Source organism: Schistocerca serialis, chromosome 9, assembly GCF_023864345.2.
Source record: "Schistocerca serialis cubense isolate TAMUIC-IGC-003099 chromosome 9, iqSchSeri2.2, whole genome shotgun sequence".
NCBI lineage: Eukaryota > Metazoa > Arthropoda > Insecta > Orthoptera > Acrididae > Schistocerca > Schistocerca serialis.
The window spans coordinates 401,908,002-401,931,766 of NC_064646.1; positions in this window are offsets into that span (position 1 = coordinate 401,908,002).

The following is a 23,765-nucleotide window of genomic DNA, read 5'->3' on the forward strand; positions in this document are numbered from 1 at the left end:
GATCGGTAATGTCAGATTTAACCACAAGAAAAAACATTATTCTGAATACAGAAAGCTCATGTATGATGTTCCCCAAGGCTCAAACTTAATCTGCTATTGCTCCACATGTATATAAACCACCTTCTGCCTAGTATACAAGCAGAGTCAGTTCATTTTGCTGATGACATTAGTATTGTAATTAGTCCAACCATTTCTAGAAAAAAAACCGGTAAACAATGTCCCTAAAAGCATCATTTACTGGTTTTCTGAGAATGGTCTCACCCTCAATTTCAAACAGACACGAGGTACTCAGTTCTGTACATCTAGCAGTGTTAGACCAATGACTAGCGTTACACATGGTGAGGAAATAATACGGTGGAACCTTCAAAATTCTTAGGTGTCCATATTGATGGAAATTTAAAATGGAAAAAGCATGTTTTCGCTCTCCTAAAACATCTTACTTCAGCCACGTTTGTACTTAGAATCATTGCAAATCTCGGGAAGAGACAAATCATTAAACTGGAATATTGTGCATTTTTTCATTCAACAGTGTGCTATGAAATATATGCTCTGGGGTAATTCATCCTTAAGAAAGTAAGTCTTCATTGCTCAAAAACGTCCTGTAAGAGTAATATGTTGTGCTCACTCGCGATCATCTTGTAGACACCTTTTTGAGATAGGTACTCTGGTTACTGCTTCACAGTATATTTATTACCTCATACAGTTTGTTGAAAATAATCCACTACAGTTCAAAAGGAACAATGATATACATAATTACAATACCATAAGGAAAAATGTTAGTCATTATACCGCATTAAGGCTATCTTTAGCACAAAAAAGGTGTGCACAATGCTGCAACAAAAGTTGTTGGTCATTTACCGACTCATATAAAATGGTTCAAATGGCTCTGAGCACTATGGGACTTAACATCTATGGTCATCAGTCCCCTAGAACTTAGAACTACTTAAACCTAACTAACCTAAGGACAGCACACAACACCCAGCCATCACGAGGCAGAGAAAATCCCTGACCCCGCCGGGAATCGAACCCGGGAAACCGGGCGTGGGAAGCGAGAACGCTACCGCAGGACCACGAGATGCGGGCGACTCATATAAAATGCCAAACAGACAGCAAAGTGAAATTTGAAAACAAACTGAGAAAGTTTCTCCTTGACAACTCCTTCTATTCCGTAGAAAACTTTCTATTATTGTAAAGTGAAATATGTGGTGGGTAGCAATTACTAACTCACACCTGTAAACTTAAAGAACATTATAAATATCGGTCTTCAGCCATATTTACAAATGTGTAAATGATGTGGAATGAATCATTTTACTTTCTCATTGCATGGAATATGAAACTCACTAACTATTAACTGTCACTATTACAGAGTGAAATAAACGCTTAAAAATTTCGGGAAAAGACTGTCAAATATTTTGTTACATGATTTGTCTAAAAGTAAGAAATAAAATAGATTACAGAAACATTTGACATGCCTTTACGTGATGCTCGATATCATGTGCAGCAGCTGACATACTCATATCTTAGTGATTTAAGGAAACCACTGAGTTAAATTCCATCAGACAAATATCCTCTAGTACTCTTTGAATTTCTAAGATTCTAAGTTAAACACTGAACATTAAATTTCCCGTTGCCACCTCTTTCATACTGTTGTGTTCCTGTCTTTTTGTAATCCCTTCTTTCGTTGATCAATCAAAGTACTATTTCTGTTGTCCAAAGTTTCTTAACAGTTACCGTCCTTCTACCCACATTTGTCTATCCAGCTTCTGTGAGTGTGCCCTCTCGAAATATGTCCGTTCCTCTTAAACTGAATTACCTACTGTGACACTCACTGTCACAGTATCTACAGCCTCAGAGTACTTCAAACGTGTCTCATCATTCCTTACTATTTCAGTAGCCCGCTTCTTTTCACAGTGACTGTTCCTAACGAGTCTCTTAAACTTCCGCCTACTCTCATAATTGCTAAATTGTGGTCTGAGTCTACATCTGATACAGGGTACGCCATCCAACCCAACAAGTGATTTCAGAATCTGTCTGACCATGATGTAATCCAGGCTGATATCTTCTCGTGCCTCCAACCGTTTTTTAAGTATACTTCCTCCTCTTGTGATTTTACAATTCGGTACTACATGCTGAAGTTCACTGCAGAACTCTGTAAGTGTTTCACCTCTCTCTTTGATTCCATCAAGCCTATATTCACACCAATATTCAACAAAGGCAATAGGAGTTGTCCACTAAATTACAGGCCCGTGTCATCAACGTTGCTATGCAGCAGGATTTTGGAACATATATTGGGTTCAACCATTATGAATTACCTCATAGAGAACGGTCTGCTGACAAAACAATCAACACTGGTTCAAAAATTATCGTTATTGTGAAACACAACTAGCTCTTTACTCACACAAAGTGCTGCGTGCTGTCGATGAGGAATTTGAAGTTGATTCTGCAGTTCTAGATTTCCAGAAGACTTTTGACACCGCACCTCACAATTGGCTTATAATCAAATTGCATGCTTACGAAATATCATCTCAGTTATGCGACAGGATTCGTGACATCCATCAAAGAGGTCACAGTTCGTAGTAATTGACGGAATGTCATAGACTAAAAGGGAAGTGATTTCTGGCGTTCCCCGAAGTAGTTTTATAGTCCCTATGCTGTTCCTTATCTATATAAATGATTTAGGGGACAATCCGAGCAGCTGCCTTAGATTGTTTGCAGATCACACTGTCGTTTATCGTCTAGTTAAGTCATCAGAAGATCAAAACAAATTGTAAAACGATTTACGTAAGATATCTGTATGGTGCAAGAATTGGCAATTGATCCTAAATTACAAAAAGTCTATCAACATAAGTGTTAAAAGGATTTCGTTAAACGTCAGTTACACGATAAATATGTTGAATCAAAAGGCCTTAAATTCAATTAGTTACCTAGGAATCACAATTACTTACAACTTAAATTGGAAAGAACACATAGAAAGTGTTGTGGGAAAGGCGAATCAAACACTGCGTTTTACTGGCGGGAAACTTAGAAGGTGGAACAGATCTACTTAGGTGACTGCCTACACTACGCATGTCCGTCCTCTTTTAGAATACTGCTGCGCAGTCTGAGATCCTTCCCAGACAGAGTTGACGGAGTACATCGAGAAGTTTCAAAGAAAGGCAGCACGCTTTCAGCAGTCGAAGAATGGGAGGAAAGTGTCGCTGACATGATGCAGAATTTGCGGTGGACATCATTAAAACAAACGCATTTCTCGTAGCAGCGGGATTTTCTCATGAAAATTCAGTCACAAACTTTCTTCTCCGAATGCAAAAATTATTTATTGATACCGACTTACATGCGGAGAAAAAATGATTATAATAAAATAAGGGAAATCAGGGCTCCCACGAAAAGATATAGATGTTCTTTTGAGCCGCGCGCTGTTCGAGATTGGAATAATAGAGAATTATTGTGAAGGTGGTTCAATGAATCCTCTGCCAGACACCTAAGTGTGATTTGTAGAGCATCCATGTAGATATAGATTTAGCATCGTCTTCAGTTCATTCTCCTACAACAGTGTTCGAATTCTCCATGATCCTCAGATTTTCGTTTTCCTTTACGTAATGAGTTAACCCTTTAGTGTCTTCATATATACACATCAAAAAAAGTTTTGCATCAACCCGGTTTACAGAATTCCTGAAGATAGACGTAGACTGTAGATATTGTATCACTGTTCAGAGATGTCACTGAACCCGACCAAAGATGTAAATAACCGTGCATGAGCAGCGCCTATTAGACGGAGGGGTTCGACAGCCGATCAGTTCCAGTTATTCCACCAGGAAGGGGGTACACGGCTCGTATTGTCTGTAGTTCAACCATGCCTAAACGGTCAATACCGCTGTTCGATCGCGTCCACATTGTTGCTTTGTCCGAGCGGTTCTAGGCGCTACAGTCTGGAACCGCACGGCCGCTACGTTCGCAGGTTCGAATCCTGCCTCGGACATTGATGTGTGTGATGTCCTTAGGTTAGTTAGGTTTAAGTAGTTCTAAGTTCTAGGGGACTGATTACCTCAGCAGTTAAGTCCTGTAGTGCTCAGAGCCATTTTTTTGTTGCTTTGTACCAGGAAGGACTCTCAACAAGGGAAGTGTCCAGGCTTCTTGGAGTGAACCAAAGTCATGTTGTTCGGACATGGAGGAAATACAGAGAGACAGGAACTGTCGATTACATGCCTCGCTCAGGCCACCCACGGGCAACTACTGCAGTGGATGACCGATACCTACGGATTACGGCTCAGAGGAACCCTGTCAGCAACGCCACCATGTTGAATAATGCTTTTCGTGCAGCCACAGGACCTCGTGTTACGACTCAAACTGTGCGCAATGGGATACTTCGCGCAACTTCACTCCCGACGCCCATGACAAGGTACGTCTTCGCAACCGCGACACCATGCAGCACGGTACAGGTGGGCCCAACAACGTGCCGAATGGACCGCTGAGGATTGGCATCACGTTCTCTTCACCGATGAGTGTAGCATATGTCTTCAACCAGACAATTGTCGGAGACGTGTTTGGAGGCAACCCGGTCAAGGTGAACGCCTTAGACACACTGTCCAGCGAGTGCTGCAAGGTGGAGGTTCCCTGCTGTTATGGGGTGTCATTATGTGGGGCCGATGTATGTCGCTGGTGGTCATGGAAGGCGTCGTAACGGATGTACGATACGTGAACGCCATCCTCCGACCGATAGTGCAACCATATCGGCAGCATATTGGCGAGGCATTCGTCTAAATGGACTACAATTCACTCCCTCATCTTACACATTTTATGAAAGACTTCCTTCAATATAACGACATCGCTCGACTAGAGTGGCCCGCATGTTCTCCAGACATGAACCCTGTCGAACATGCCTGGAATAGATTGAAAAGGATTGTTTATGGAAGACGTGACCCACCAACCCCTCTGAAGGATCTACGCCGAATCGCCGTTGAGGAGTGGGACAATCAGGACCAACTTGGATGAACTTGTGGATAGTATGCCACGACGAATACAGACATGCATCAATGCAAGAGGACGAGCTACTGGGTATTGGGGGTACCGGTGTGTGCATCAATCTGGACCAGCACCTCTGAAGGTCTCGCTGTATGGTGGTACAACACGCAATGTGTGGTTTTCATGAAAAATAAAAGGTGCGGAAATGATGTTTATGTTGATCTCCACTCCAATTTTCTGTAAAGGTTCCGGAACTCTTGGAACCGAGGTACCGAGTTGATGCAAAACTTTTTTGATGTGTGTACATGCCCCCCCCCCCCCCCCACCCCATCTTCTTCCTTTGACGTCGGCATGTATACCTGAGTAATTGGCGTTGATCTGCCGTTGTTTCTGATGAAAATAATTATCACTGAATTCCGCAACGTAACTCACTATCTGACTCATCTTCCTATTCACAACGATCCTAATCCAGTTATACCATTTGCTGCTGCCGCTGACATTACTCTACATGTGTAATATGATCTTTCCATTTCAGGTCACTGACTCACATTATATCCAGACCGAAGCTTTTCATTTCCCTTTTTAGATTTTGTAGCTTCCTTACCACATTCGGATTTCTGACACTCCAAACTCCAATCCTCTTTTTGCCAAGTGAGAGACGACCATAATACTTTTTCACATACAGTCTATATATAGCGTGGATAAACATTATGTCCTGCGTGTCTTCAATGCAGTGGTTTCCATTGTCTTCTGCACCCTCATGCCGCTGATCATTGCTGATTCTCATGTTTTTTAGGGACAGTTTTTCACCCCAAGGGCAAGAAAGTGCCCCAAACATCTGCCCACTCCTCCTACATCTTTGAAAAGGCCGTTGACAGAACGAGGGTCACTTCCTACATCGGAGGTCTTCGGCCGCCACTGCTGAAGTTACGCAGTGACTGGGACCGAACCTCGGACCCAGTCAGTTTTATTCGATAGTCAGAGACACTGCGCACAGACCACTGTGATCACAGAGTCAACTGACAACATACTTAAAATATTAAAATACTTTAAAAAATTAAAAAAGGGTATATACACTTAGGTAATCCTGTCCAACGTCCCATGTATTATATTTTAGCATGTTTAAGTATTTTTATAAAATGACGCGACAGTATACCAAGGATTGTCACTATCCACCGCATACGTCTACATACACTGTCAGAAAAAATCACATCAAAAAATAATTAATTTAGAGTAATAAAATTTTGGGAGTACGCAAAAGTGCATGCATTGTTTTGTACAGGTTCCGGAAGTCAGTTTGTATGGTCTTAGGCGCTGCAGTCACGAACTGTGCAGCTGGTCCCGGCGGAGGTTCGAGTCCTCCTTCGGGCATGGGTGTGTGTGTTTGTCCTTAGGATAATTTAGGTTAAGTAGTGTGTAAGCTTAGGGAGTGATGACGTTAGCAGTTAAGTCCCATAAGAGTTCACACACATTTGAATTTTTTTTTTTTTTCAGTTTGTGGGATAGAATTCCACGCCTGTTGTACTTGGTCTGTCAGTACAGGGACGATTAATGCTGTTAGTGGATGACTCTCGAGTTGTCGTTCGACGATGTCCCATCTGTGATCCGGCAGACCAAGGCAAACAAGTCGAAACTCAGTAGAACATGTTGGGCTACAACAACGGTATGTGGGCGAGAGTTATCCTGTTCCTGAGTGGCAGCTCAACAGCACGAATCACCAGACTGACGTACAAATTTGCAGTTAGGGGCGTGGAATAACCACGAGAGTGCTCCTGCTGGCACACGAAATCGAAAGCCAAAACATAACTCCAAGTGTAGGTCTATTGTGTCTAGCACGTAGATACATTGGTTGCAGGCCTTCAACTGGCCTCCTTCTAACCAACACACGGCCATCACTGGCGCCGTGACAGAACCACCTTTCATCAGAAAACACAACGAACTTCCACCCTGCCCTCCAATGAACACTCACTTGCCGGCCTTTGTGGCCGAGTGGTTCTAGGCGCTTCAGTCTGGAACCGCGAGACCGCTACGGTCGCAGGTTCGAATCCTGCCTCGGGCATGGATGTGGGTGATGTCCTTAGGTTAGTTAGGTTTAAGTAGTTCTAAGTTCTAGGGGACTGATGACCTCAGATGTCGTCCCATAGTGTTCAGAGCCATTTGAACCATTTGAACACTCACTTGACAACACCGAAGACGCAAATGGCGGTGGTTTCGGATCAGTGGAACGCACTCTACAGGGTGTCTCGCCCGGAGTTGTCCTTGAAGTGACCGATTTGTAACAGTTCGTGGGAAAACTACTGCTCAAATTGTTGCTGCAGATGCAGTGCGATATGCCAGAGCGATAACCAAATATAATCGTCTTCCCTCTAGGCAGTGCCACGTGGCCGTCTGGAGCCTAATCTTCTTGCGACAGTACGTTCTCGTGAGCACCGCTGCCAGCAGTCATGTACAGTGGTGACATTCCTGCCAAGACTTTCTTCAGTATCGCAGAAGGAGTATCCATCTTCTCGTGGCGCTACTACACGACCTTGTTCAAACACAGTGACGTTGATAGTGGCGTCTTGGTCACCTTAAAGGAGTTCTAGACTAGCATCAGCTCATCATGTCAAACCCCAAAGGTAACTAACGCTCACGACCGTTTCGGTGTGTATTTAAAGCAAGCCCGATTTGCACCCTCAACATGGCGCAACTCTTACGCGACTAGCTCCAAATCTGAATAGGCGTCATCTCTCAGATATAGAAACAAGCCAACCAACTTTCGTTTACATCACCTCCTTCTTGGTGTTGCGATCTGTTTTCCGTCAGCATATACACTACTGGCCATTAAAATTGCTACACCAAGAAGAAATGCAGATGATAAACGGGTATTCATTGAACAAATATATTATACTAGAAGTGACATGTGATAACATTTTCACCCAATTTGGGTGCATAGATCCTGAGAAATCAGTACCCAGAACAACCACCTCTGGCCGTAATAACTTCCTTGATACGCCTGGGCATTGAGTCAAACAGAGCTTGGATGGCGTATACTGGTACAGCTGCCCATGCACCTTCATCACGATACCACAGTTCATAAAGAGTAGTGACTGGCGTATTGTGACGAGCCAGTTGCTCGGCTACCATTGACCAGACGTTTTCAATTGGTGAGAGTTCTGGAGAATGTGCTGACCAGAGCAGCAGTCGAACATTTTCTGTATCCAGAAAGGCCCGTACAGGACCTGCAACATGCGGTCGTGCATTATCCTGCTGAAATGTAGGGTTTCGCACGGATCGAATGAAGGGTAGAGCCACGGGTCGTAACACATCTGAAATGTAACGTCCACTGTTAAACGTGCCGTCAATGCGAATGAGAGGTGACCGAGACGTGTAACCAGTGGCACCCCATACCATCACGCCGGGTGATACGGCAGTATGGCGATGACGAATAAACAGAACCTGGATTCATCCGAAAACATGACGTTTTGCCATTCGTGCACCCAGGTTCGTCGTTGAGTACACCATCGCAGGCATTCCTGTCTGTGATGCAGCGTCAAGGGTACCGGAGCCACGGTCTCCGAGCTGATCGTCCATTCTGCTGCAAACGTCGTCGATCTGTTCGTGCAGATGGTTGTTGTCTTGGAAACGTCCCCATCTGTTGACTCGAAGATCGAGACGTGGCTGCACGATCCGTTACAGCCATGCGGATAAGATGCCTGTCATCTCGACTGCTAGTGATACGAGGCCGTTGGGATCCAGCACGGCGTTCCGTATTACCCTCCTGAACCCACAGATTCCAAATTCTGCTAACAGTCATTGGATCTAGACCAACGCGAGCACCAGTGTCGCGATACGATAAACTGCAATCGCGATAGGTTACAATCCGACCTTTTTCAAAGTCGGAAACGTGATGGTACGCATTTCTCCTCCGTACACGAGGCATCACAACAACGTTTCACCAGGAAACGGCGATCAACTGTTGTTTGTGTATGAGAAATCGGTTGGAAACTTTCCTCATGTCAGCACGTTGTAGGTGTCGCACAGGCGCCAATCTTGTGTGAATGCTCTGAAAAGCTAATCATTTGCATATCACAGCATCTTCTTCCTGTCGGTTAAATTTCGCGTCTGTAGCACGTCATCTTCGTGGTGTAGCAATTTTAATGGCCAGTAGAGTATATATTTCTTGGATTGAGGCGTTGTGCCGTCAAAAAATGTCGACAGAAATTATACCTTTATTAAAGGCATTAATCCGCATAAGGAACTAATTTCAAAGTGCACTCACGGACTTGGTAACGCCTGCCCGTGGGCAGATTAGAATGTTGTTGGCCGCCGGTTGGAGACTTCAACGCCAGGTCGGGTTAGTAACCTCTGTCTCCGAGCCCGCAGTGATCGCACTGCCCTGTCGCTGGCAATCTCCACCGGAGCGCGACACGGGCGTGGGTGAACGTTCGCTCGCCACCAGCCGGCTGGTGAGCGATATGATATTTGGAGCTGAGGTCAGTAACCAGCCGAGCCAGCCCCGCGCGTCCCGGGCGCTCGCCTTCCCGTTTGCCGGCCGGTAGTACCCGAGGCAGCCGCCAGGCGGAGCAGGGCCACTCCGCGCGAGGGTGGGGGGGAAAGTCAAGGTGAGGAGACCCCGGCATTGGAGGAGCTCCTCAGTGCTGCTAAGACTTGGCGGACGGCCGCATGAGGAAGGGTCTGCTCGAGGACGCGCGCGCCATGCCCTGTGTTGACAAGTGTCGGACATAACCTCGCCTACCGCCGCGCGTGTGCTGGTGACAATCACTTGAAACACTCAGTGTCTGTCCGCGTAAGCGTCGTTTCGCCATAGTGTCCATGCAGCTACTTCTCTTTACCAATTTTCACATTGTTTACTTTTACCAGTAGGAGATTCCCCGGAGTCGTACAGTGCAAATTGTTGAACGGTGCTTCGTTTTTGGTGACACTGCATTCGGTTCCAGCAGCTGAGGACGTCTGTGGTCTAATATTTCGAAATGATCCGTGACAGTGCACGTGTTTGACAGTGACACAGCAGTTGTGACAGTGGAATGACCTTTGCTGCAGTCGAAAAGGAACAGACGCTCTCCAAAGGTTTGTAGAGATTGTGTGTTGAGGCGGTGAAATTCTTCGACCGTGTGTGACATTTGTTTGCGGATTGCGCGCTTTAATCAAGAAGTGCAAGGCCGCCCATACTTTGGGAGCTGACAGAACGTGTTTTCGGGAGTAAAACAGTGTGAAGGTTTCGGTTGGAGCAGTGAGACGGTACGCTGACCAGTGAGAAATCGCGAGAGAGGAGGACAAGTGCGTTGGTGCGTGGAATCGTGACGTCGACCCCTGGCCAGCCGGCGGGAGCCACGTGCGTTTGTTTGTGAGCGCGCCGGGAACGATTGTGCGCACTTCCGCGAGCCTTCGGCCGCGGCGGTTTCGCAAGACTTTGAACTCCACCTTGGCCGGTCGCAAAGTGTCGACGCTCCCGAGGACTCCGGAACTACGCAGAGAGCGGAAGGTAAGTGAACCCACTAGGTCTCCTCAAGTCGCGGACGCCATACAGCGTGTTTGGCGTAGTTTTATTCGACAACGACCTCTCTGACAAGAACGGAATGGTCCAGGCTATCACGGGGTTCGCCATTGCATAATATCTTTGCCGACGGAGGACATTGACCTTCCGTTCCCGTTACCTTCGAGAGCGCCGCGACGTGCTACTTTGCGCTGCTACTGACGGCAGAGCCGCTGGCAGGGCGGAGGACAGTTGCCAGGCAGCAAAACAAATAGAGAAATCTCTGGGGTGAACAGCAGAATGTAACAAGTTCGGAAGTCAAATGCATAGTTTCAATCCATGTCGCTTCATATACCTAATACACACAGGCGCTCTCCATAATAAATGACACGGCAGAAGTTTAACTCCTCCTGATGCTTAAGAATGGTATCGTATACGCATCTTCTATTGCTTCAGTAAAAGTTTTAATGGTAACATGTTCAGCCACCGGCGTCGTATTTGCCGATACTTAAGCACAACACATCATAACAAAACTGAAGCGTTTTACAGAGCTATTTGCCGCACCGCAACTATACAAACTGCATATTTAGTAATACCTCATTCAAAGGTGTCTCCAATATGCTGCATTTTTTATACGATTTGTTGTGCGAAAGTTCTGAGAAATGTTACTTCAGCAACTAAATATACAATCATTGTTTTTGTCTGATGTAACATGGACCAACGTTTTGCTACCATCCCAAATGGCCTTCATCTGAAGGACTATGGCCGCAGTAAGCAATACACAGAGCTAATGAAAAAGAAAAAAGAAGCATTATCTTAAACTAAATGGGAAGATTACTCCGAGACGTGATGCACACTTTTTGACTTTCCTTAGTAATTGTATCATCATGTCCACAACACGGGAGGCCCCTTACACATTTCTCTTGTAGAATAAGATCACCGTTTTATTAACTTATCAAACTTGCATACGAATTTCAAGCATCCGATGTTAGGAGGAAAGCCAGCAACATTGTAATTAGAATGTAGTCGCGAAATAATTTCCAGCGTCACTATTTTGTTATTTTGAAAATTTTATTGAGCCATTCTTCCAATTTACCACAGGGTCATCACCAGGGGCTATAGTTTCTAGAATGTTATCCCGTGAATTAAGTGCAGAAAGTAGCCATACTTGTGATACTACTGAGCACACTTAAAAGTCGATGGTAAAAATAGAAGCACATGTTTTTAAAACTTTTTAGTTATTCTTTTTTCTCGCAGGTCGTAACTGTCGAGTTATTATGTGAAATTTTGTAGTCTAGAATAAAAGACACTGTGACAGCATCCGTTATGTACCAGCGCAGGTAAAAGGCAACAGAAGTACTGAAAAACGATAAATATCGAATGGTTGCTGGCTCTGTCACATTATCCACTATTATGTTTCAGTCGCAGGTCGCAACGATTTCCACACTGGAAAAAATGCTGTAGTTTGTTTCGAATTGTATTCAATCTCGTTACCTTTCCTAAATCAGTTTCCACCTAACCTGAGTGCCTGTTATTTTAAGTCTTAATCGGGTATCTGTTAAGTCTCCTTCGCAAGGGAATAGGTTTCGTGTTCCACATATTGCACATTCGGCGTAGTGTAGTTGACAGATGTGAGTAAAGCAATTGCTGAGCAACAGTCTAAGCATTGACGCACAGTCGCCGAGTTTCCTAGAATTACGAAGGAAAACGAGTTGCTCAGAATCGTAATAGCCTGTAGGAGATGAACTCTAGTGTGGCGTACGGCATTTTCGCTACCTTTGTGAGAAGCTGGGTGTTAAAATGTTTCATTGTCAACCTGTGTGCCCACCTCGAACCCCTTATTCTCTTCGAAAAAAAGGTCTCTAATATGAACCGTTCTTAAGAGAGATTCGAATACGTAAGAAAATTAATTGGCAATTATCTCGCCGCAGCACAGCAGATTGTTACTCGTCTCGATGTCGGAGCAGGTCGCTTGCCGAGGCGCGTGACCTTGAAATGTGTCGGCTGTTGCATATGTCGTATGGTAGCGGTGCAGTCGCATTCAGCTAGCGCTTTTCAGCTAGAGGGGTGTGTAGGGGGTTGGGGCCGCCGCGCTTTATGGGGTTTTTCCCGCCCGCGCGAATGCGGCGGGAGGTTTGGCGAGCCGACCAGCACTCCGTCACGTGCGGCGAGGCCGCCGTGGTCGTTGCTCTTCTGGCGAGCCGAGCTATAAGCGGCCGCGCGGCCGGAAGGCGGCTTCACACGCCAGGGAACACGGCTTCGATTACCGGCCGCACGCTCTGCCCGCCCCCTCTGCCGCGCCAGCCACGGACCCCAGTCTTCTTCTAGATGTACGATCGCTACACGTAATACATCGTAAGCCTGACGAGAAAAAGACGAAAAAAAATCAACGTTACTAATGGAAGCTTTGGAACATATTGCACCATAATCAAAATATCCACGGGTGTACTGCCGGTCTACGGTGTTCAACGGGCACAATATTTCGGGGATCATACATGTCGCCATCAGGTGAACTGACGGACTGAGCTCCTGTGAACGTGCCGGCACGGAGATCCGTACGCCGCGACCGAACCCAGTTCCCTCTGAGCAGCCATAGCGTACGGATCTCCGTACCGGCACGTTCACAGGAGCTCAGTCCGTCAGTTCACCTGATGATGACGACATGTATGACCGCCGAAATATTGTGCCCGTTGGACACTGTAGAGCGGCAGTACATCCGTGGATATTCTGATTATCAAATACGCCGGGAGAAACTCAAGAACCATATTGCACCATGTCGCGGTCACTTTTCCGCAGCACTTCTACTGATGGTTGCAAATTTAATTTCTTTTTCTCCACATTATTTTAAAGAGGCAATGATTAACCAGTTTTGAATATTTACGGAAGTATGACTACACGGTATGTCACCTCACTAAAACTGCAATTTTCTTTCACACATTAGACCGTCCTCAAGCTCAAAAAGCGACATTAATTACACAACATGCACCTGATTATGGTAACTTATATATAGATCCACTTTATACAGTAACTTCGTCGAAATTACAAATTTCGGGGAAGTATCTGATTTCCTCGTTACGCAACACGTTAACTGGCCAAAACAGTAGCATTCGTTCTTTCTTCTCTATTGATGCATTCATTCATTTACCCCTCTTCTTCTGGCGAACAATTTGAAAAGTGTTATATTACGATATTTTGTTGGTTAACACAAACAAAGTTTATGTTAATGACTGCGTTGAAAACGCCATAGATCGATTATTGGTTCAAATGGCTTTGAGCTCTATGGGACTTAACTTCTAAGGTCATCAGTCTCCTAGAACTTAGAACTAATTAAATTAACTAACCTAAGGACATCACACATATCCATGCCCGAGGCAGGATTCGAACCTGCGACCGTAGCGGTCGCGCGGTGCCAGACTGTAGCGCCTAGATCCGCTCGGCCACTCCGGCGGCAGACCGATTATTCATAAAATCGCTGTTCATTACGACAAATCCGAATATTACTGAAAATAGATTTTTAAATCCTTGTGGTTAGACAGTTCTCCTTCGGAATGGTACAAACACATACATGCATCCCAAGTCTTCCAATCAAATAGTAACTTAGTAAATATCTTGCAAGCGTCCCTGAAACCCTAGTTCGGCTACGCATATTTAGATGTTTTCTCTGTCTTTAAACAGCTTAATCCTACAACAGCAAAATGTTACAGTGTTACTTAACCATCGTACATTTTGCTACTCCATATTTTATTCAAAGGAAGTGATAATGTATGGTTTATTGAAAAATGCTCAAATGTGGGTGAAATCTTATAGGACTTAACTGCGAGGGTCATCAGTCCCTAAGCTTACACACAACGTAACCTAAATTATCCTAAGGACAAACACACACACACCCAAGCCGGAGGGAGGACTCAAATCTCCTCCCTAGACCGCTCGGTTAATCCCCCGCGGCTATGGTTTATGCCCTAGCTAATGTCAGTTATAAGGTCTCCAATAGTATGTCATTTACAAAGTAAGTACAAAATGCCCTGGTTTACTCTCTGTACTGACAGTACCAGATTGACGGTAACCACGAACTGCTAGAAAACTGCAGTCGTAAATTTTACGAGGGTATAGTCACCTAGAGTTTGGTCGATTTCCTGATGGTTCTTTGGAAATGACCATCACCAACTTCCCGGCCATAGTTGTCCAGTGCTACCTTGTAATCTGTTGCTAATGACGCTGTCGTCGACGGAAAGTTAATCTCTAATCTATATTCCTTTTTTACGAAATGTGATGCATTATGTTACGTCACTCATTAGGTTTCGGGTGTACCGCATGGGCCACGAACAAAATGAACAAAATGCACTGCACTGTACTCACTTGTGTGAAACTTGTTATACCTCGTGTACTTGTGAAACCTGAAGAAAAATGCCGCTCAAAACTTGTCGTTTTGGATAAATAGTCTAGTAGAGGAGCTGTCCTTAACTTATTATTTCTTAATGATGAAAGACGACAAGATAAACTGAACCCGTAAAGACAGCTGTTTTTTTTCGGTACTTAAAAACATTGATGTCGTCTTGCCGCTGTTACAGATCCTAACTATGCAGTCAGATTCTAGTCGGCTACTTTTTTTGTAAGAGAGAGTCAGAATTATAAGTCACGCACGATGTCAAATGAGAAAAGCCGATTTTTTCAATAAGAAAAGCAAAGAGATCATTACTTCGTTCAAAAATTTGCTATAAGTAGCAAACACATTTCACATCAGTACTTTTCTTTGAACTGTCCCCTCAGTTATTCTTATATCGTAACGTAATGGAAAACTTTGGGAACGCTCTTCTTAGAAAATATGTCATATATTGCACAAGAGTGCGGAACGTCGCATGCGTAGGCAGCAGTCTAAGAATACTTTGTGCTGTTAGTCATTCAGCTCCGTCCCGTTATCAGCAAGCAGGAACGTTAGACAGATTGTGGAAGAGAAAGCGATTCTGATACGAATGTTGCAACGCTACATGGCGCACTAAGACAAAAATAGGGACAGTACAGCAAATGGTTGTAATAGGCCCTCATCGTAGGAGGCGCAACTTTACAATGTTACGCACCATCTGTTGTTTACCGTTGCCAACAAAGAGAAAGGCAAATGTCAAAAGGAAGCGGATATAGAGGACTTCTGCACTGCTAACCATCGTAAAAGAAGCTTATAGACGGTCTGAGAAAACATCTACGTTACACAGCATATCCATTAATACATCATTGCATATTTTAGTATGAATAATAAACTCTTAATTAACAGAGAAAACGGTTACTAGAATCCTTTTTGTTTTACTTCCTTTATTTCAGGTACAATTTTCATGCCTAGGTCACACGTAATGGCAATCAAGCTCTCGGCCCACTACCGACAACGTCCATTAGCCGTTACTCTAAAGGACATGATCATTAATGCAGTCCTTCTATTATGAAATGCTGTAGTGGCCAATCTTGCTTTCAGAGGATGCTTGGAAGAAGAAAAACCGCGATTGATACTTCCTGTAAGAAATCGTTGCGCTCATAACCACTCAAAGAATTCCAGCTTGATATTAAATAATCCCTGTTTTCCACCTGCCCTGCCTCCACTTTCGACGGCAGGAGCATTAAATCATGGTAAATTCTGCAAACGGGATATCGTTGTTTTCTTTTCAGCGGCTTTGTTATAACGGTCTACTCAACAGCCAAAAGCCAGTTCTCATCCTTTTTGCTCTGCCGATTTCGTCACACCCATGTCGGAGAAGGTGATTTTGGCACTGGTCGCGGTTCTTAATCTCCGTGAATGCGATTCACTCGCCCGGAGAGGCAAACAGGTGGTTTTTTTTCTGATCCAGCAGGCGCCGGTCTGGAAACAGGGATCCTTGCTGCAGGTCGCAAGGGGTCGTTGACGTCCGCGCTTGTTTTACCCGTGAGAATTTCGCACGATTGGCGACTGTCTGGCATTTCTTTCCTTTTCATCTTAATTCTCGAATATGAAGGCACGTAAAGTATTACTGCAGCAGAGCAGATTACAGTAACCCAATCATAAACTTCATTATATTTCCATAAGAGCTGACTTCGTGACAGTCAGAATATTAAGTATCACACATATTGCTATCCGTAGAGTTCATAAAGGCACTTTTTCTAGCTCCATCAATATACGCGCTTTACTGGGAAACGCGAAATGGTAGACTGGCAGTGAAGGTTTCTACAAATATTCAGTCAGGAAATTTTCTCGACACTTGGTAACATGGCAGGCGTGATATTCCAGACTAAATAGGTAGCCTTCAACGTGACTTTGGGGACAAGCAGAAGCAGATGTACCCACTCTGCGACTATTCTCTATTCGGGAGGATATATGCATCGTGTATGCTTGCACGATTTCGACATGGATGTGTTATTCTCATCGATACCACTCGTGTTATTGTCACAATACTAGTGACGTACTCCGCTGAGCAGAACCTATGTTGTCCATTTCGATGATTTAGATACAATGGAGCTAATTTCCATTGTTAAAGTAAATGATAAAAATTTTCGTAGACGCGAATATGCTGTTGTATCAGTCGTTGTACTACCACAAAGTCTAACATGGACTCGCTGAAATACTTCTCCTCTTTTGGCCTGTGATCCTGATCCGTGCATGAGCTCTCCCTTCGACTAGAGTGCACCTACCCTCAATCATGCAAGTGCACTCACCCGTCGGAGCAACCGCCCTCGAGTGGGGGCAGAACGCTTGAAAGGTGTTATCGGGAGACCGAGGCGGCAATGGCGCCTGCTTCCCGTCTCGAGGAATGAGGTTAGCTGTGCCTGCAGCTTCCCGGACTCCACAGGCATTCGCCATTAGCTCACCACTGCAGGCTGCAGTCCGCACACTTAGATTTTCGCTATCGCTCGCTAGAGGGAAGCAACTAGGAGCGGTCCCCAGTGCACATAACTGTTCAGAATATGTATTATTAGTTTTACGATATTTAAATTATTATTGCGCTTCAGTGTGTAACCTTAGTAACAAAAAAATCCCGGTGAAGGAGACCAGCTTGGTTGCTAAAAACTCCGTTTTTCCATTCTTTACAATAAAAACCAGACTGTTTCAGCCCGCACGACCATTTTCAAGTGGTTTGAGGCTTATATAGAACTCTCGTCTTGACAACAAAACACTTATTTCCTTCTTACGCGTTTCGGCATTTCTCCAATGTCAGAGAACAGAACGTAAAATGAGAGACGCACAACAAGAAACATATTTACATCACACATTTAATACAATAGTACCGATACCAGAATTTACACCTACCAGAACACAAAGTACCACGTCCAATTTAGTTTTACAAAGAATAAAGGTTAGCTGGTTCGTAAGCGACCAAGAACGGTGAAGGAAAAACAGCATCGTCAGAAAGCGCTAACTTACCGTAGATAGGACTCTCGTAAAAAGAATACTTGTCTTTCCGCTTTTGCAAAAAGTGACAGCCGCGCGGGGGAGCCATGCGGTTTAAGGTACCTTGCCACGGTTCGCGAGGCTGCCTCCGTCAGAGGTTCGAAAAACGTTCAAATGTGTGTGAAATCGTATGGGACTTAACTGCTAAGCTTACACACTACTTAACCTAAATTATCCTAAGAAAAAACACACACACCCATGCCCAAGGGAGGACTCGAACGTCCGCCGGGACCAGCCGCACAGTCAGAGATTCGAGTCCTCCCTTGGGCATGGGTGTTTGTGTTGTCCTTAGCGTAGGCTAGTTTAAGTTAGATTAAGTAGTGTGTAAGCCTAGGGACCGATGACCTCAGCAGCTTCGAAGTCATAGGCCATTCACGTAATATCTCTCTCTCTCTCTCTCTCTCTCTCTCTCTCTCTCTCTCTCTCTCTCTCTCTCTCTCTCTCTCACACACACACACACACACACACACACACACACACACACACACACACACACACACACACACACACATATATATATATATATATATATATATATGTGTGTGTGTGTGTGTGTGTGTTTTACGGTATTCAAGACATAGTAGTTCCATAAACATGGAGACTCTGCAAGCAGGATGTCATGTTTTACAGTGTTTTGAGAATTACCCAGCAAACAAAAATAAGCCGTTTCTGAGTTTACAAAGAATAATAAGAGTTTTGACGCCGGTGGGTTCCTTCACTAGCATTTTCTGTTCCCACTTACGAATGGATGCAGCACTATCGCCGGCCGGAGTGGCCGAGCGGTTCTAGGCGTTACAGTCTGGAGCCGCGAGACCGCTACGGTTGCAGGTTCGAATCCTGCCTCGGGCATGGGTGTGTGTGATGTCCTTAGGTTAGTTAGGTTTAAGTAGTTCTAAGTTCTAGGGGACTGATGACCACTGCAGTTTAGTCCCATAGCGCTCAGAGCCATTTGCACCATTTTTTTTTGCAGCACTATCAGAAATAAAAATATTTTATTACGAATAATCACCGTACCCATTCTTCCGATATTCTATCTACGAGTTCCTCCCGAAACATGATCCCATCGAAAGAATTAGGATAAACTTCTTTTCGTGCAGCGCTGTCAGAAATTCATGCTATTCATTATTCTGATGCTTCGAGTGGAATATCATAAGCGGAATTTTTCTCTATCGCTCTTATTTGTCCTATAGTTTTTACCTGTTTTTTCCTAAATGACTTGTCGTATAATTCTGTTTCTTTAATTTCCGTCCCATCTAGTATTCAACAATAAATCGAGCCTACCGAGCTTTTCTTTGTTTCTAAAAAACCTCACCACTGCAGTGCCTTTACAACTACACCGAAACACACACTGGTGCTCTCATTCATTCATCTACTACCAAAAGATAAACATTTCTTAAAATTCCCCTTTTATTCTTTCCAATATGAAGTACGGGCATGAACATAATCTTTGTGTAGCGGTAAAACAGAAAAAAAAGAGAACGTAAGTTTCAACCACAAGGACGAAGTAGTTTAAATATTGTATAATTTGGGGCAAAGGTAAAATGTATAGGAGTAAAATAATAAACTGGTTGCCTCTGTTGTCCACATTGCTCCAAAGTCAGTTTTCGAACTACTATTTGTTAATTACTGTTCTTGGCAATACCAGCTGTTCTCCTGCACTCAAACGCACTTTTCAGAATGAAGATTGGTTTTTACAGAACAGACACAGGCACCATTTTCTTGAAATCGTTTGTTCTGGGGCGTTGCCATTGCGGCTGCCAAGATCGCAAACTCCGTTAACAGAGGCTAAAGTTCCTTCCGGATCTGTCATTAAAACATTTTCCTCGAATCCTAAACGATTTTCCAGTCTCACTACTTTCAGTATGTGCTAATGTCACACGATTGTTCTCAGTGTTTGCGAATAATTTCTTAATGCCCAGATTCGGGAGGACGGCGGTTCAATCCCGCGTCCGGCCATCCTGATTTAGGTTTTCCGTGATTTCCCTAAATCGCTCCAGGCAAATGCCGGGATGGTTCCTTTCAAAGGGCACGGCCGACTTCCTTCCCCGTCCTTCCCTAATCCGATGAGACCGATGACCTCGCTGTCTGGTCTCCTTCCCCCAAAAACCAGCACCACCACCGCCCAGTAGACGAATTCAAATCAACATTCACACTGATTTATTTCTCTAATACAGGTCTATAGTTTTAACATTGCGACTTGTTTTATGCAATGAGGTTTGGAATTCGTCCAATCAACGTGACGTTTTAAATGGAATTTCAAAAAGTGATCTTCTTTTATCCTTTCGCCTATTGAAGGGGACACCGCAACATTGTACTTGGTAGACCTAAAGATGCCTCTGTCATCAAAGACTACGTAGGTAAGAGTTCAAAGCACTTTTACGCAATACGGGGCAACTGCTTTACGTCGCATCTCAATGAAAGATGCTATCATTCCAGCTGTTTAATGAAGTTTGATCTGAATTGATTTGATGAAACCGGAGAAATTGACACGGTTTCTTAAGAAAGCAGTCGACGACAGCGATTAGATCAGCCATGCTGTTCGTCACGTAATCCAGAAGCTGTGGACTAGGTCACAGTGCGGTGTGGAATTTCCCACGCTCCGCCATACCACAACAGAACGTTCACCTCAGTTAGCACCCAATATCTAAACAGATATGACAGACGCTCCATTAAACAGCTTAAGGGGCTCCGGAACGCCCTATACTTGCAATGTTAAAATAACGCGTATAAATTACATCTTTCCTCACAAAGTATTTGAGGTAGGAAGTTGAACTTTTTACAGATTATTTATTGGAATATGGGCTACAACTTAACACAGGGATTTTACAAAATTTTAGTTCAGTTATTAAATATGATTTTTTTTTCAATTGTAATGAAAATTCACAACATTTTTTGCAATTTTTTATTTATATATTCAAAAATATACAGTTTTTTGGAAAAAGGCTATGTTAAATTATGCAGAAGGTACTGTGTAACATTTACTGAAAGTTTGAAACAAATATGTTTGGAAGATCCTTAAAAAACATGTAATTAGTATGAGAAAATAAAAGTTTTGGGAATCGAGCGACAAAGATTGGATTAACTTTTTAGTGCATTCCAGGTCCATAGGATGGATTATCTTCATCCTCTGCAAACTCCTCCTCCAGCTTCCTCGTGTTCCTCCTCCTGTTTACTTTTGCTTGTATTTCTAGACTCTTTACAGCCCTGTCTGCAGCCCGAAGGCGTTCCTTGTCTAAAGCAAGCATCGCTCGTTGTTGTGTTCGTAGATTTTGCTACCATTTTCTTCAGTTGCAGTTACTGCAACACTGTTCCAAAAGGTGGTCATGTATGAACACTTATCACATTTCAGTTGTATTTCACTAGCAAGTCCTACGTGCTTCATTATGGAGAGTTCCAGACCAACTTCACTACAATGAATCCATCTTACACAGTTTGAAAAAATTCCTTTGAGAACCGACATATCAAATATTTCATTCACATCCGATTCGCCCATAAAACATTCATAGTTTTCACTCATTGAACCAAGCTTCTTCTTTGAAGTATTTTCTTTCCCACTTTGACTGCTATGGGCAGGTGTACTTGAGAGGTTAGGTTCACTCACTTGGTTATCGTCTTTATTGTTTACAGTAATAACACATACCTTTGGCTTTCCAACATTTCACCTTTTCTTAAAAGCCTTCAGAGGATTTCTAATAACTTTACTTTTACTCATTATTATACTTCAACAAAACAGAAACTCAAGAAACAGAATTAATTACGAATATTTTCGAGATAACGACAGAGTAAATAAACATGAAACAATCGACAATCACACCAGCGATATATATTGAACCATCACAGGTTAGCCACAACACATACTTTATCTCACATCACTAAAATGTACCTGATGAACACGGACGTTAATAATAACACCATTTGACAGCAGTTTAACAGCGCCACAGTGGGTCACGCCCATGTAGAACACATTTCAAAAAAAAAATTAAAAATAGTTGTAGTCTTCGGAATTGAATAAATTATATATCTATTAAAAGGTAATAGTCTGCAGATTCAGAAAACGCAAAAAAGTAAAAATTGAACATTTAGTGATTTTTAGCCTTTCCGGAGCCCCTTAAGTCGGCTCGTCAGCACGTTTACTGCAGCAGTTAATTGGCTTTTAATCGCAAATAACACGTAGCACACACGTTTGCGCCAATAAAATAGTTTCATAATCCCGAAAGAACGACATAATAACAAACAAAAACTAATATCGGATTAGAATGACACTGATCAGCATTACAACTGTAGTACCAGAAATTTAACATGGCGTATATAGAAGACAAATGGTTCAAATGGCTCTGAGCACTATGCGACGTAACTTCTGAGGTCATCAGTCGCCTAGAACTTAGAACTAATTAAAGCTAACTAACCTAAGGACATCACACACACCCATGCCCGAGGCAGGATTCGAACCTGCGACCAGAGCGGTCGCTCGGCTCCAGACTGCAGCGCGTAGAACCGCACGGCCACTTCGGCCGGCATATAGAAGACAGTTGGTGAATTTCTCCAGAACTATATATGGAGGTAGAATATTTAGCAACAGTTAGCTTACTGTATGGAATATTTCACAGAGCGCTACAAGAGATCTTTTTTTTTTTTTTTAATCGTGATGAATGTTTTGCCTGGAAAGAGATAAATCGTGTTGTTGTGTTCAAAAATGGTTCAAATGGCTCTGAGCACTATGGGACTTAACATCTGTGGTCATCAGTCCCCTAGAACTTAGAACTACTTAAACCTAACTAACCTAAGGACATCACACACATCCATGTCCGCGGCAGGATTCGAACCTGCGACCGTAGCAGTCCCGCGGTTCCGGACTGAGCGCCTAGAACCGCTAGACCACCGCCGCCGGCTCGTGATGTTGCTTTCTGTCAATTCACAGATGAAATTTCGAGCTTTCGCATCGACATCGAACATTAAAACCCTCGAAATTCTTGGCGATAAATCTTCATTTCACTCTGAGGGTCCGTAGCTCCTGGTTTTGTGGCCAGTGTTGCTATCAGTGGATCACGGGGTCCCGGGTTCGATTCTCGGCCGGTTTGGGGATTTTCTCTGTCCAGGGACTGGGTGTCTGTGTTGTCCTCATTATTTCATCATCATCATCATCATCATTCGTGACAGTGGCCAGATTGGACTGTGTAAAAATTGGGACTTCGTACGGGCGCTGATGACCGCACAGCTGAGAACCCACAAAACAAACGTCATCATTTCGCATTTTGGAAATATTTTTGTCACTGTTGATATTTTGGAATTCAAACAAACGGCGTATCGGTCTCATTAACCAACAGCTACCTTAGGGGCCGCACAACTCTTCAGTGTAGAGATAGTCTTAGCACGTTGATAAATTATTCTGCTTTTAATGTTACTTTCTTGTGGAAACCAATACCTATGATACAGCAACACGTTTCGTTATGTCTATCTGTGGCTTCATGGTGTACCTTCAACTTTGATTATATGAAACATCTGTTTGTTGTCTACCACTCTGTGTAATATATCTCGTTGTACAGTGTTCGTAGGAGGCGGAGCATATCTCCTGCACATTTCTCCTCCCCACACATCGTTGTAGAACAGAATATTCTTCTTGTTCATCTCCTCCTCCTCCTCTTTCTCTTTCTACTTCTTTTCCTCCTCTTCGTTAAATACCACACAGCAGTTAGACGCAACTCTCAAAAATTCTCGAGAACATTGAGTGTGAAGTCTTCCAACCTTGTTTAATACCCAAATATAAGTTCGATTTTCTCGACGGGCAGCTTGGCTCTGTGGTACTCGCCTACGGTGTAAGGGTTGTGTTTCCGATTCCCTGCCGATGTGAATTTTTAAACAGGGGTGCATGTTCCACTAGCATTTCTGTGAAGCGGTTGAATGTTTGCCGTGACAATTTTCATCAAA